Genomic DNA, 10154 nt, shown 5'->3' with positions numbered 1-10154 from the left:
AATTGATTGTCTGGTGAGCACAAAATGACTTCCAGCATCAACAGTCATGCGACTCTTTGATGTGTTGCTTCAGGACATCTTACTGCGGCTGAAAATATATTGGCCACATTGAAACGTTCAAAACATACTGACAACAATTGCACTTGTATGTTGTTGAGAGTGCTTTCCTAGCAAGCATAAAACATCTTATTACAATGACCAGCAGCCAAGCTTGAGCATTGTGGCCAATGACACCGAAAACAATCATATAAAAAAATTAGCTACCATGCATAATAACACTTGTTATGAGTGATCAGATGTAATTATATTTGTGCCTGACCATAAATTCAATGATTGACATATATGAAGCCAGTATAACACAAATGTGCACGTATGCATGTTCAACCAACATGCAGTTGTGCTCGACAAAGGCATTTCTCAAGAAAATGAATAAAAAACATTTATTGAGCAGAAGTAATGGGTGAATAAATGAAAGGGAAATATGACATCCACATGGTTGTCATATTTCCCCTTCATTTAATTTCCCTGCTGAGCATCGATGAAAGGCTATTTTTTAAGTGAAGAGTGCTCGTTGTAAACTTGCTGCACGTGTACCCTGTGAAAAAAAAGAACAAGAAAAATTAATAAATTTCTTGGGCAATTAATCACTGAAACATCCACTGCATTTACCCAGCTGAGAAAGTATACATCCAGCCACAAATGGATTAAGAAATGGTGATGAAATAAGAAAGGCAGCTGGTCTTCTTCAGCATTTTCAATAGTCACATATTTTTGGAGGGATATACATTTCCTTCACGCAGTTCATCAACTAGCCCAACGTGTTTATCTACCCAATTCTTGGTTCAATTATTGTTCTGATCGCTGCATGATAGCGCTGACATATATATAAAACGGACGGCTTCTTGTTGGATCGGCTCCCTTCTTTCGGCCAGTTCTCGTGCTCTTGGCCCTGAACACGTACGCAGATGCGACGTTTTACCGTCGAGATGTGAGAGGGTAAATCGCCACCCGCATCAAGATGTGAGACTTGCATTGTTCTTCTGTCGGGAAATACTGAAAGAAAGAACAATGAATAATACTCTGAGAAAGGTAGACTATTTACTTGACCAGTTGCACAGTCATGTCGCGTCTAGAACTCTATTCACACACACTAAACAAAATTATTTTGTCACTGCACAAATAAGAAAAACATTGCACTTACAATAAATGCCAGTGTGCTGAAATTCTGAGAAGTGCTTTCAAGCTCCACAGCGCACAAACTAGATAATATGTGGAGACAGGATGGATTGAGGTTTTCATTGTTGGCTCGTAATGTCACTGCAAACAAATGGTACAATAAATAGATTAATGAGAACACAATCTTACCTTCAAAGCGGCCGCGGGCCAGTCACATATTGTGCAGTCGGCATTTACAGCACACTTGCGATCAGATGAAAAGTGATTGCGTGAAACTTTCGTAACCAAGCATGCGTCTTACCAGAATTCTTTTCAGTGGGCGAGACCAGCGCAGCACGCTATCCACACCAGTCCTTGTTGCAGTGTTCCTTAGAGAAAACGGCAAAATAGGTTACGGTCTTACAATAAGATGCCACAAATAAAAAACAAGAAAATCTTACATATTTGCCCGTCAACGATCGTCTTGGGTCCACGGACAAATATAACCACCGTTCGCCTGAACATTTCTGATCTGCCCGCTAGAAGAGACGACCAGATTGACGCATCAATTTGCGCAAATAAAATTTGATTTTGTCGCTAGACAAAAGTCACGATACGATACACCGAGGAAATAGAATGTCACTTACGGGTTCGCGTCAAATCCTCGGCAGCGGGAGACGGCCGCGCGCCTCCAGGATCAAGGCAAACGAAATGCTTCTGAGTGCTTGCCCGCCTCTGCGTAGTGCTCGAAAGAGCTACGATTTCGCAGGAAGGGAAGTCACGCACGCCACGGAGCTTGCTTCCCTCCCCAGCGCGGTGACAAAGAAAACAAAACCGCGAGAGCGAGGTCCGAGGTCCGGCGCTCCGCTTGCACGCCCCGCCGCCCTCGGCACATTCCGTTCCTCCTTTCAGGACTTGTCATTCTTTCTGGGAGAGGGATGTGATGCATGTTGCGCGTGCTCTCTCTCCAAAGCAAGAACCGCGAAGACCCCATCTCACCACTTGTTTTTTTTTCGTTTTTTTTTTTTCCGGGGGAACGCACGTGTTGCTTATATCAGCTCTGTCTGGTGAGAAAAAAAGGCGCGCGAAATTTCCACTGAAGCACATGCGTCCAAGAAGCGAATCGAATTTGAATTGAACCGTTTTCGTTGTTAACACAAAATATCGTTGGCACCCTAACATTAAAACAAATTAACATGAAAACCATAAACTGAGCATCAAGTACAAATATTAAAACTCTTCAGAGTGTGCGGACTATCGAATTCTGGCTCTGCAAGCGACTTTTACGCTAATTTTGTGTTTATTTGGACATAGATGATATTTTGAAACATTCGTATTAACGCATGTGGGCTATTCCCGAAGACCGAATCAAGTATGACGATATTCGATTCTATATTCCAAATGTTTCCATTATATCTGATGTCCTCCCTCTGTATCAGATCAAAAATATATTTATATTCACGACCGTGCTAAAGCGGTGGACAGTTCGGTGGACAGTTCAAAATCATCGATATTTTAATAGAGATTAGCGCGCTATAGTATCAGGATCAAATTAAATTTCTGCTCGGTACTCGCATTTATTCCCATTTATTGATGTTGTTCAACCAAATGCTTTGCGTCTAATGCATGCAAAGGCGGACATTTTCTTGAGCTTCGAGCAGAAACCGTAAAACGCTCGGTACACTTGAAAAGCACTCACGTCGTACCACTGTACATTGAGCATATAAGTGCTTCATCATAACAGGCCATCATAAGGCTTTAAAGGTGCTCATGACAATGCGGCGGAGGATTCTCAGCGGCCCGATCGCTAAAGGTTCTGAAGTTTCTTGCGAAACAGGTGAAAAATTTCGACATTTAAATTCCGCATCCTAACCAACTCCGCAATTGTACCTTTTCTTATTCACATACTTAATGTGCACATCAGAAATATTCGGCTGGATTCGGGAAAACTGAGGCACAGCAAACATGTAACTTTAGTGCTGGGGTTATTGATTGGAGCAGAACTGCAAATGCGACGTCATTCTTAGACAAATGGACATGTAATAAGCTACAAGAACGCCAGATTTTAAGATCACTTCGCAATTCAGCTTTTCATATATTCAGTTAGAGCTTTCGCGCCCCTGAAACACGTATCTGAAATTTTCCATTAAAGTTGTACAGTCCGCGAGAACTCTATTTCGCACAATTCGTGTGACGAAATTAATATTTTTTTGGTCTCGCTATAAAGCAGCCAAAACCTTTCCGATGGGAGAAAGAATGAATTAATTCATTTTCAATAAAGTTTATTATTAATAGATGGTGTAATGTATATGGTCGGTTACAATCAACGTGCCATTTGCGAACTATTTCAGTCAATTCTATACCGCGGCACAATGGACCATTGTAAAGCCACGTTAAACATAAATTCGCGTGATTGCACTTTCTTATCCGTTATGTACTTCCTGGTGGCAAATACATTGATCTCCAGAGTGTTCAAATCTTGCGATTTCTCAAGGTTATAAAAATATTTTAACGATATTCTCCGATCGAATAATTCTTCACAACGCCGAAGAACTCCAACTTCCATATTGATGCCAATGCATGCGCTCATCATTATGGCCATCGCATGTATAGTCAGCATCCGATTAATAGCTTAACTTCAGTCAGTTCAGAGCAAAACTCGATGTTATCCCTTAGCCGGTTTTCCTTGTTTGACCAAAGGCCGTCATCGCGTTTGTAGCTACACTACATGACTTATTCCTCAACATACTGCCCAAACGCGCTCGCGCTTGTTAGCTCGAAACCTAAATGTTGAATTTCAAAGTAAAATTGACCAGTGTTCAACTTGTCACTCGATCAGAGACGAATACTTTTCACCACGTCGCGTTATTTTGCTCTGCTTTCGATAACAACGGCGTTAGATTGATGAGCTCTGCTGACAAATCCTCATCACTCTATGCAGCCGATGCAAGGCTGGACAAATATATAAATCAATCTAACGGTGTCGAGCAGTGCACCTGGTCCCATGTGGTGCGTCAGCAAGGGACTTGATAATTAAGTTCTCATATGTGTAGAAACGTACGGTACGCTTACGTTGCGCACCCTCTACAGTCAGCCACACATATCGTCAACGGCACGTGAAGCGTCTACTATTAGCAATGTAATTTTATTACTTTTTTTTTCGTTTTGCATGCGAGGCACCGACGACGGCAGATTACCGCGAGGCACTAGCTATGCATTTGTCTAACGCGTCTTGAAATATAAAGCTACAACCTCCATAGAATCACAGAAATATAAAGATACAGCGTCCAGTTTTAAGCACGTGTTGCTCCCATTGATAATTATCATTCTGTGAAATAACAGAACTAGTAAACATTTTATTAACATTCCAACAGAACAGCAGTGCGCGTTGCGCATTACCCGCCGCAAATGCTCCATTATGCGATTCTTTTATACGCATGAGTCAGAAGATCAGACAAATCCGCGGAATGTTTCTCATGCATTTCCATGCATCATATTCGCTTGCTTATCTTTTTGTTTAGTATTTTCAAGACGTATAAAATGATCACAATGCGATTTCTGACTGGCATTATTTCGGATCTTGAGGCAGTGCATCGTTGGGATTATTTTAATTTCTTTATAATGTAGGTTACGGTGTACTTGCTTTGTCTTTTATTAAAAACAAGGGTTCATTTTTACTTGAAATGCTGTGCTAAAATGATGAATGTCACAAACATATGCAAGGCGACCTCTGACAAAGTGATGGGATAACAGAAACTTTTCAAATAGGCATATCGAGGAATATGAGCTTATTATCTGTAAGAGATAAGGCGTAACTACATTGCACATTAAAGAAAAAGATAAATTCGCGTTAACTTAATTCAAACTTGTTACTACCTAGACGTACACGCGTAAATTTTGACAAACGCAAGTCTTTAGTGGTGCTGTTTCGGACGTGTCCCATTTTCTTATCTTGGCGGCAAAAAGCACTGCTGGGCACTGACGGCGGGCCTGCAGATGTGCGGCTTCTTCGAAAGAGGAGGCGGCTCCACGCTGAGAAAGAAAACCGGAGAACAGCGGAAAAAAAGAAAAAAAGAAGTTTCCCTCTCCCCACCGGGAGCTTCCGGGGCGCGGGCCGCAGTAGCGCATGTTATTTTGCTTTTTTTTTTTTTAAGTGTGTTTTTCACTCCACGCTCCCTAGCTATACTGTAGAGCAGCGCGCGGTTCCTTTATGTTGGCCTGAGGCCGACCCTCTTTGCTCTTTCCCGCACTTTTCCACCTTCTGCGTTTTATTTTCCACAGCACGAGTCTTCCGTGGATTGCCATCGCTATGTGTTCGTTCTAACAACCTTGAAATAATATTTCTTGTTTATATATTATTCGTGTATTGGTACTAAAATCTTACATTGCGGCCACGCCTTTTGATGAGTTTTTTTCACATAGCATATATGGGATTTCCGTTTGCCTGACTTATCCGTCAGCGAAAGATGAGAACGTTTACTCATTCCATTGCGCAAATTACATAATAAAGGACTAGCTGTTAGAACAAAACATTGCGTCTCTCTATCCACAGACTGTTTGGCTGAAAGCGCTGCTCGGGCAGCACGCAAAAATTTTCATGCTTCATGTTGTCTGTATACAGACGATGCTTCTTTTAAGTTATACAGAATGGTTTTTAATGGCCGTTTTAGTTCAGAAATGACATAAATGTATTATGTGAGCTCGGTTAATGCAAGCGGGTAACGATACTTGCATGAAAAAGCAAAATAAATAATCGCCTATCTAAATAAAGTTCATTTATGACCTTCAAATTACACTGCCTTACCTACTGCAACTGACTAACTGTAGCCACTGAGTTTGCAATAATTGGAATGAAATCTTACGATTTAATATTTATGCCATCAAATTTGAGGTAGAAATTCACTGTTTGCTTCAGTCACGTTTATTTTTGTAAGAATCCGTTTTAAGCATCGAACAACGACAAAAGCCTAGTTTAACGCCCATGTATATAAATACTGTCGCACACTTGGCGAATGATGGTCTCGAAAAAATCTAGATACGCACGCCTGGAGAAACCATGCACGAATGTAATGACTCGCTATTATTTTTGTTATTTAGTCAATAATGTATTTGGATTGTTCGCACAAATAATCTCTATCACTTGGTGTAATCAGCTCAAGGACCACAAGTATGTTGTGTGTCACAGGTGATTTTTGTAATGTTTAAAAAATCACACTGTAGGAGTTGTTTACACTTCCTGCAGTGTATTTTATGCTGCCCTAAAATAATACACGCTGTTCGAATTCTCTGCCGGCAACCAAGGCCGGCACGACGTGTTGCCGACTTGTCGCCCCGACAAGCGTTTGGCGCGCTCGGCGTTCACTCGGCCACCAACGGTGGTGCGAATCGTGCAGCCGACCTAGTGCCGACAAGTGTTTGGCGCGCTCGGCGTTCACTTGGCCACCGACGGTGGCACGAATCGTGCAGCAGATCTTGTGCCGACGTAGCTGGCAGCGCACCTCCGGCCGACCCTTTTCGGATGCCTGGTGGCCAGTGAAGTCGGCTGCCGGCTATTTGCCAGTGATCAGCCAAACGTCGGCAGTCGGGCCAGCGTTGCTTGGGATGGATCACAACACAACACAAGTAGCGACATATTGTTGTACAAGACACATAGAGAAAAAGAAGAAAAACACGCGATTGATGCGGGGTATACAAATAATAATAATAATAATAATAATAATAATAATAATAATAATAATAATAATAATAATAATTTGAACCGGTCCAGCGACTTTTGCGATTTTTATAGTCTGACACAACTAAGGGGTATTCCACAAAGGTACACACTAAATCATAATCAGCCTTTACAAAAAGTTGAATGCGCTGTACTTAACTGTCAAGTAATTCAAATATATGATGTTCTAAAGTTAAATCCCAAACGGGGACACTTGCAAGGGGTGTGGACCCCCCCGACTCCCCCGTGATTTACGCCAATGCTCGCAAGCTACACCTCCAGATGCTCAAGATTTAACAAAAGGCCTCACTTCTCACCACTCCCTCCAGAACCTCTGACCCCTCGTTCGTTTTTGTTTATTCGAACCTAAAGGTACATGAAGGGGGTTTGCACTAAAATAAAATTCATCGACGATTATGGCATTCCTAATGTGAAATATGGGCGCAGCGGCGTCCGCGTTTCTATATCGCGATATTACGTGTAATCTATCACGTCGCGAATGTAGTAGCCAAGCACGCCCGACTGTCTTGCCACGCCGCTGGATTTGCTAACCGAGATCGTGAGAACCAGCGCACAGGCGCGATTCACCGCAGCCGTCGCAGATAGACCGATACACTTCTCTAGCACAACGCACGCTACTATGGCGCCATCTCGTAAGGTTAAATTATACTTCTGCGCGCGCAGCCGCCGGCTGCCACTTCCGCTATCTACACTACAGTACAGTGTCACTGTAACTACAGTCCACAACACGGCGCGCCAGCGCCATCTCTGCGACCGGGCGCACAACTTCACAGCCGCGGCAATCAGCTGCGCAGCGGCGCATGCACGCTGCCTCCGTGGGGCGTTTCCGCGGCCCTGCGTCTTTTAAGTGTTTTAGACTGTCGCATTTCGTTTGGCGCACATGTTTTTTTCTCGTGGCAAACTGTTTTACTCGAAGCCTGAAAGTGACACCAGCATTGTTACTGTTACATAGGTCGCGTCGGAAACGGAAGTGGTTCACGCACATACGTGTTTGTACAAGTAAGCTTAGGGTACACGGCACTGGGATTAATTAATTTATATTTATTTACAATTTACCTACAACGCCACAAGGCATTAGGGCAGAGAAAGGGACATGGATCACAACACAACACAAGTAGCGACATATTGTTGTACAAGACACATAGAGAAAAAGAAGAAAAACACGCAATTGATGCGGGTTATACAAAATGTACAAAATTTACCATAAGTACGTCACTCAAATACCTGGGAAGAATAACTCCACACACGTCATGTTATTGATATCGACGTTATCATAGGGAACCGAAAGATTTCATTATTAGTTATGCAACGATATAGACTGTTAGGAAACGCTTCCGTATTTTTTAAAATGTATATACTATATATTGTTCTTACGAAGAACAACTACCAGAAGTGTTTGTTTTGATGCGTGTTGCAGTATATTTCGTGATCTAATGATCTGTCGAAGCGAGACGTCGGTCCGAGCTCTCAGGATATTATGAGTATTAGTACAGTATTATCATTATTATTATTATTATTATTATTATTATTATTATTATTATTATTATTATTATGAATACTTTGACGAAATCTCAGCCGGAGTTCTAGTTGCCTTCTTATTGTTAATGGCTAGAATGCCAATGTCCTTTTTATTTCTGAAATACTTGAAAACGAATTACAGTTATTACTTAGAAATCTAGCTGCTTGATTTTGCACTTTTTCCAGTCTATTCACAAGATACTACTTATAATCCGAAGTTACACAAGTGTAATTTATAATGCATCTTACATAATAAAAGTCAAACACCTGATTCATCTCATGAAACATGCTTAAAATTCATCCGCATAAAATATTAATGAGAACTAACAGGCATATGATGCCAAGGTAAGTATAGGAGATGTTACTAGTAGTAATTGTAATGTAATGTGAGCATTACAATTACTAGTAATAATATCCCTTATACTTTCCTTGCATAAATGGATCACTTCTCCATAATATTGTGTCTATCAAAGAAAAAACGAGCCCTTGAACTTCCACTTCTTTCCTCCGTATAAATTGTAACATCTACATGGCACGCAAAATTCATGTATCCAACGGGTCCTTCCCAGATAGTCACTCAGTACTTCTTCATTAAAGTTCTTTGTCTCTCTGTCTGCGCTATCATGCACGGAGTCGGACATCACGCCATCAAATAATGGCGTAAGCTCCGATCGTCAGTGGCATGTAAAACCTCAACATTACTCTGAACCACATTTCTGGCGCACTATATAAGGCTTCATCAATATGCCCGGGAAACTTGATATGTAAGCTAGACTAACAGATCACTAGCTGTATTAACACTTTACAAAGGATTTCTTCTTGAAGGACATATGGTGCTGCTTCATGTTGGGGATGATTTTGATATTAGCCATGACAAAGAAAATCAGGCCACTGCAGTCACCAGAAATCCAATGTGCGTTGCCATTTGATTCTCTATTGTGCTTTAATTGCTAAACGACATTAGGCAAGGTTAATGTGTGTTGCCATTTGATTCTCTGATGTGCTTTAATCGCTAAACGACATTAGGCAAGGTTAATGTGTGTTGTCATTTGATTCTCTGGTGTGCTTTAATCGCTAAACGACATTAGGCAAGGTTAATGTGCGTTGCCATTTGATTCTCAAATGTGCTTTAATCGCTAAACGACATTAGGCAAGGTTAATGTGTGTTGCCATTTGATTCTCTGATGTGCTTTAATCGCTAAACGACATTAGGCAAGGTTAATGTGCGTTGCCATTTGATTCTCAAATGTGCTTTAATCGCTAAACGACATTAGGCAATGCACGTCAAATGCCTGGCTAATGACACATTAGGAGTGCATTAAGTCGACACTAGAAACTCAACATTCATTTTCATAAGGGTTGCCCCATGTAACTCCCTATACCAGCCACTTCTGTTCCAAACGAGCGTGCCTTTTCAGTGGCAGGGGGTTGTCTCTGTTAGAAAGGAGCGCCTGCTGCCTGATCATGTGGAGCAACTCATATTTCCTCATGATAACATCTAGTCGTTACTTTCATTGTGCGGTGATATTTGCTTGTGTTGTGATGTGCATTGTGCTAGCCTGGACATTGTGTTCTGGAGATAGCAGTGTATGTTGTGTTGCCAGTCAGGCTGTTAATGTTTTTTTTTCTTCAAATAGCTACATGTTAAATAATATATCGTTATTGTGGAGGCATTTTTGCTTTGATATTCGATATTCGATTCGATATTCGAAGGTGGATATTCGTATTCGATTCGTATTCGAAAAAA

Source organism: Rhipicephalus sanguineus, chromosome 2 (genome assembly GCF_013339695.2).
Source record: "Rhipicephalus sanguineus isolate Rsan-2018 chromosome 2, BIME_Rsan_1.4, whole genome shotgun sequence".
In the NCBI taxonomy this organism is placed as follows: Eukaryota; Metazoa; Arthropoda; class Arachnida; order Ixodida; family Ixodidae; genus Rhipicephalus; species Rhipicephalus sanguineus.
This window is presented reverse-complemented; position numbering follows the sequence as displayed.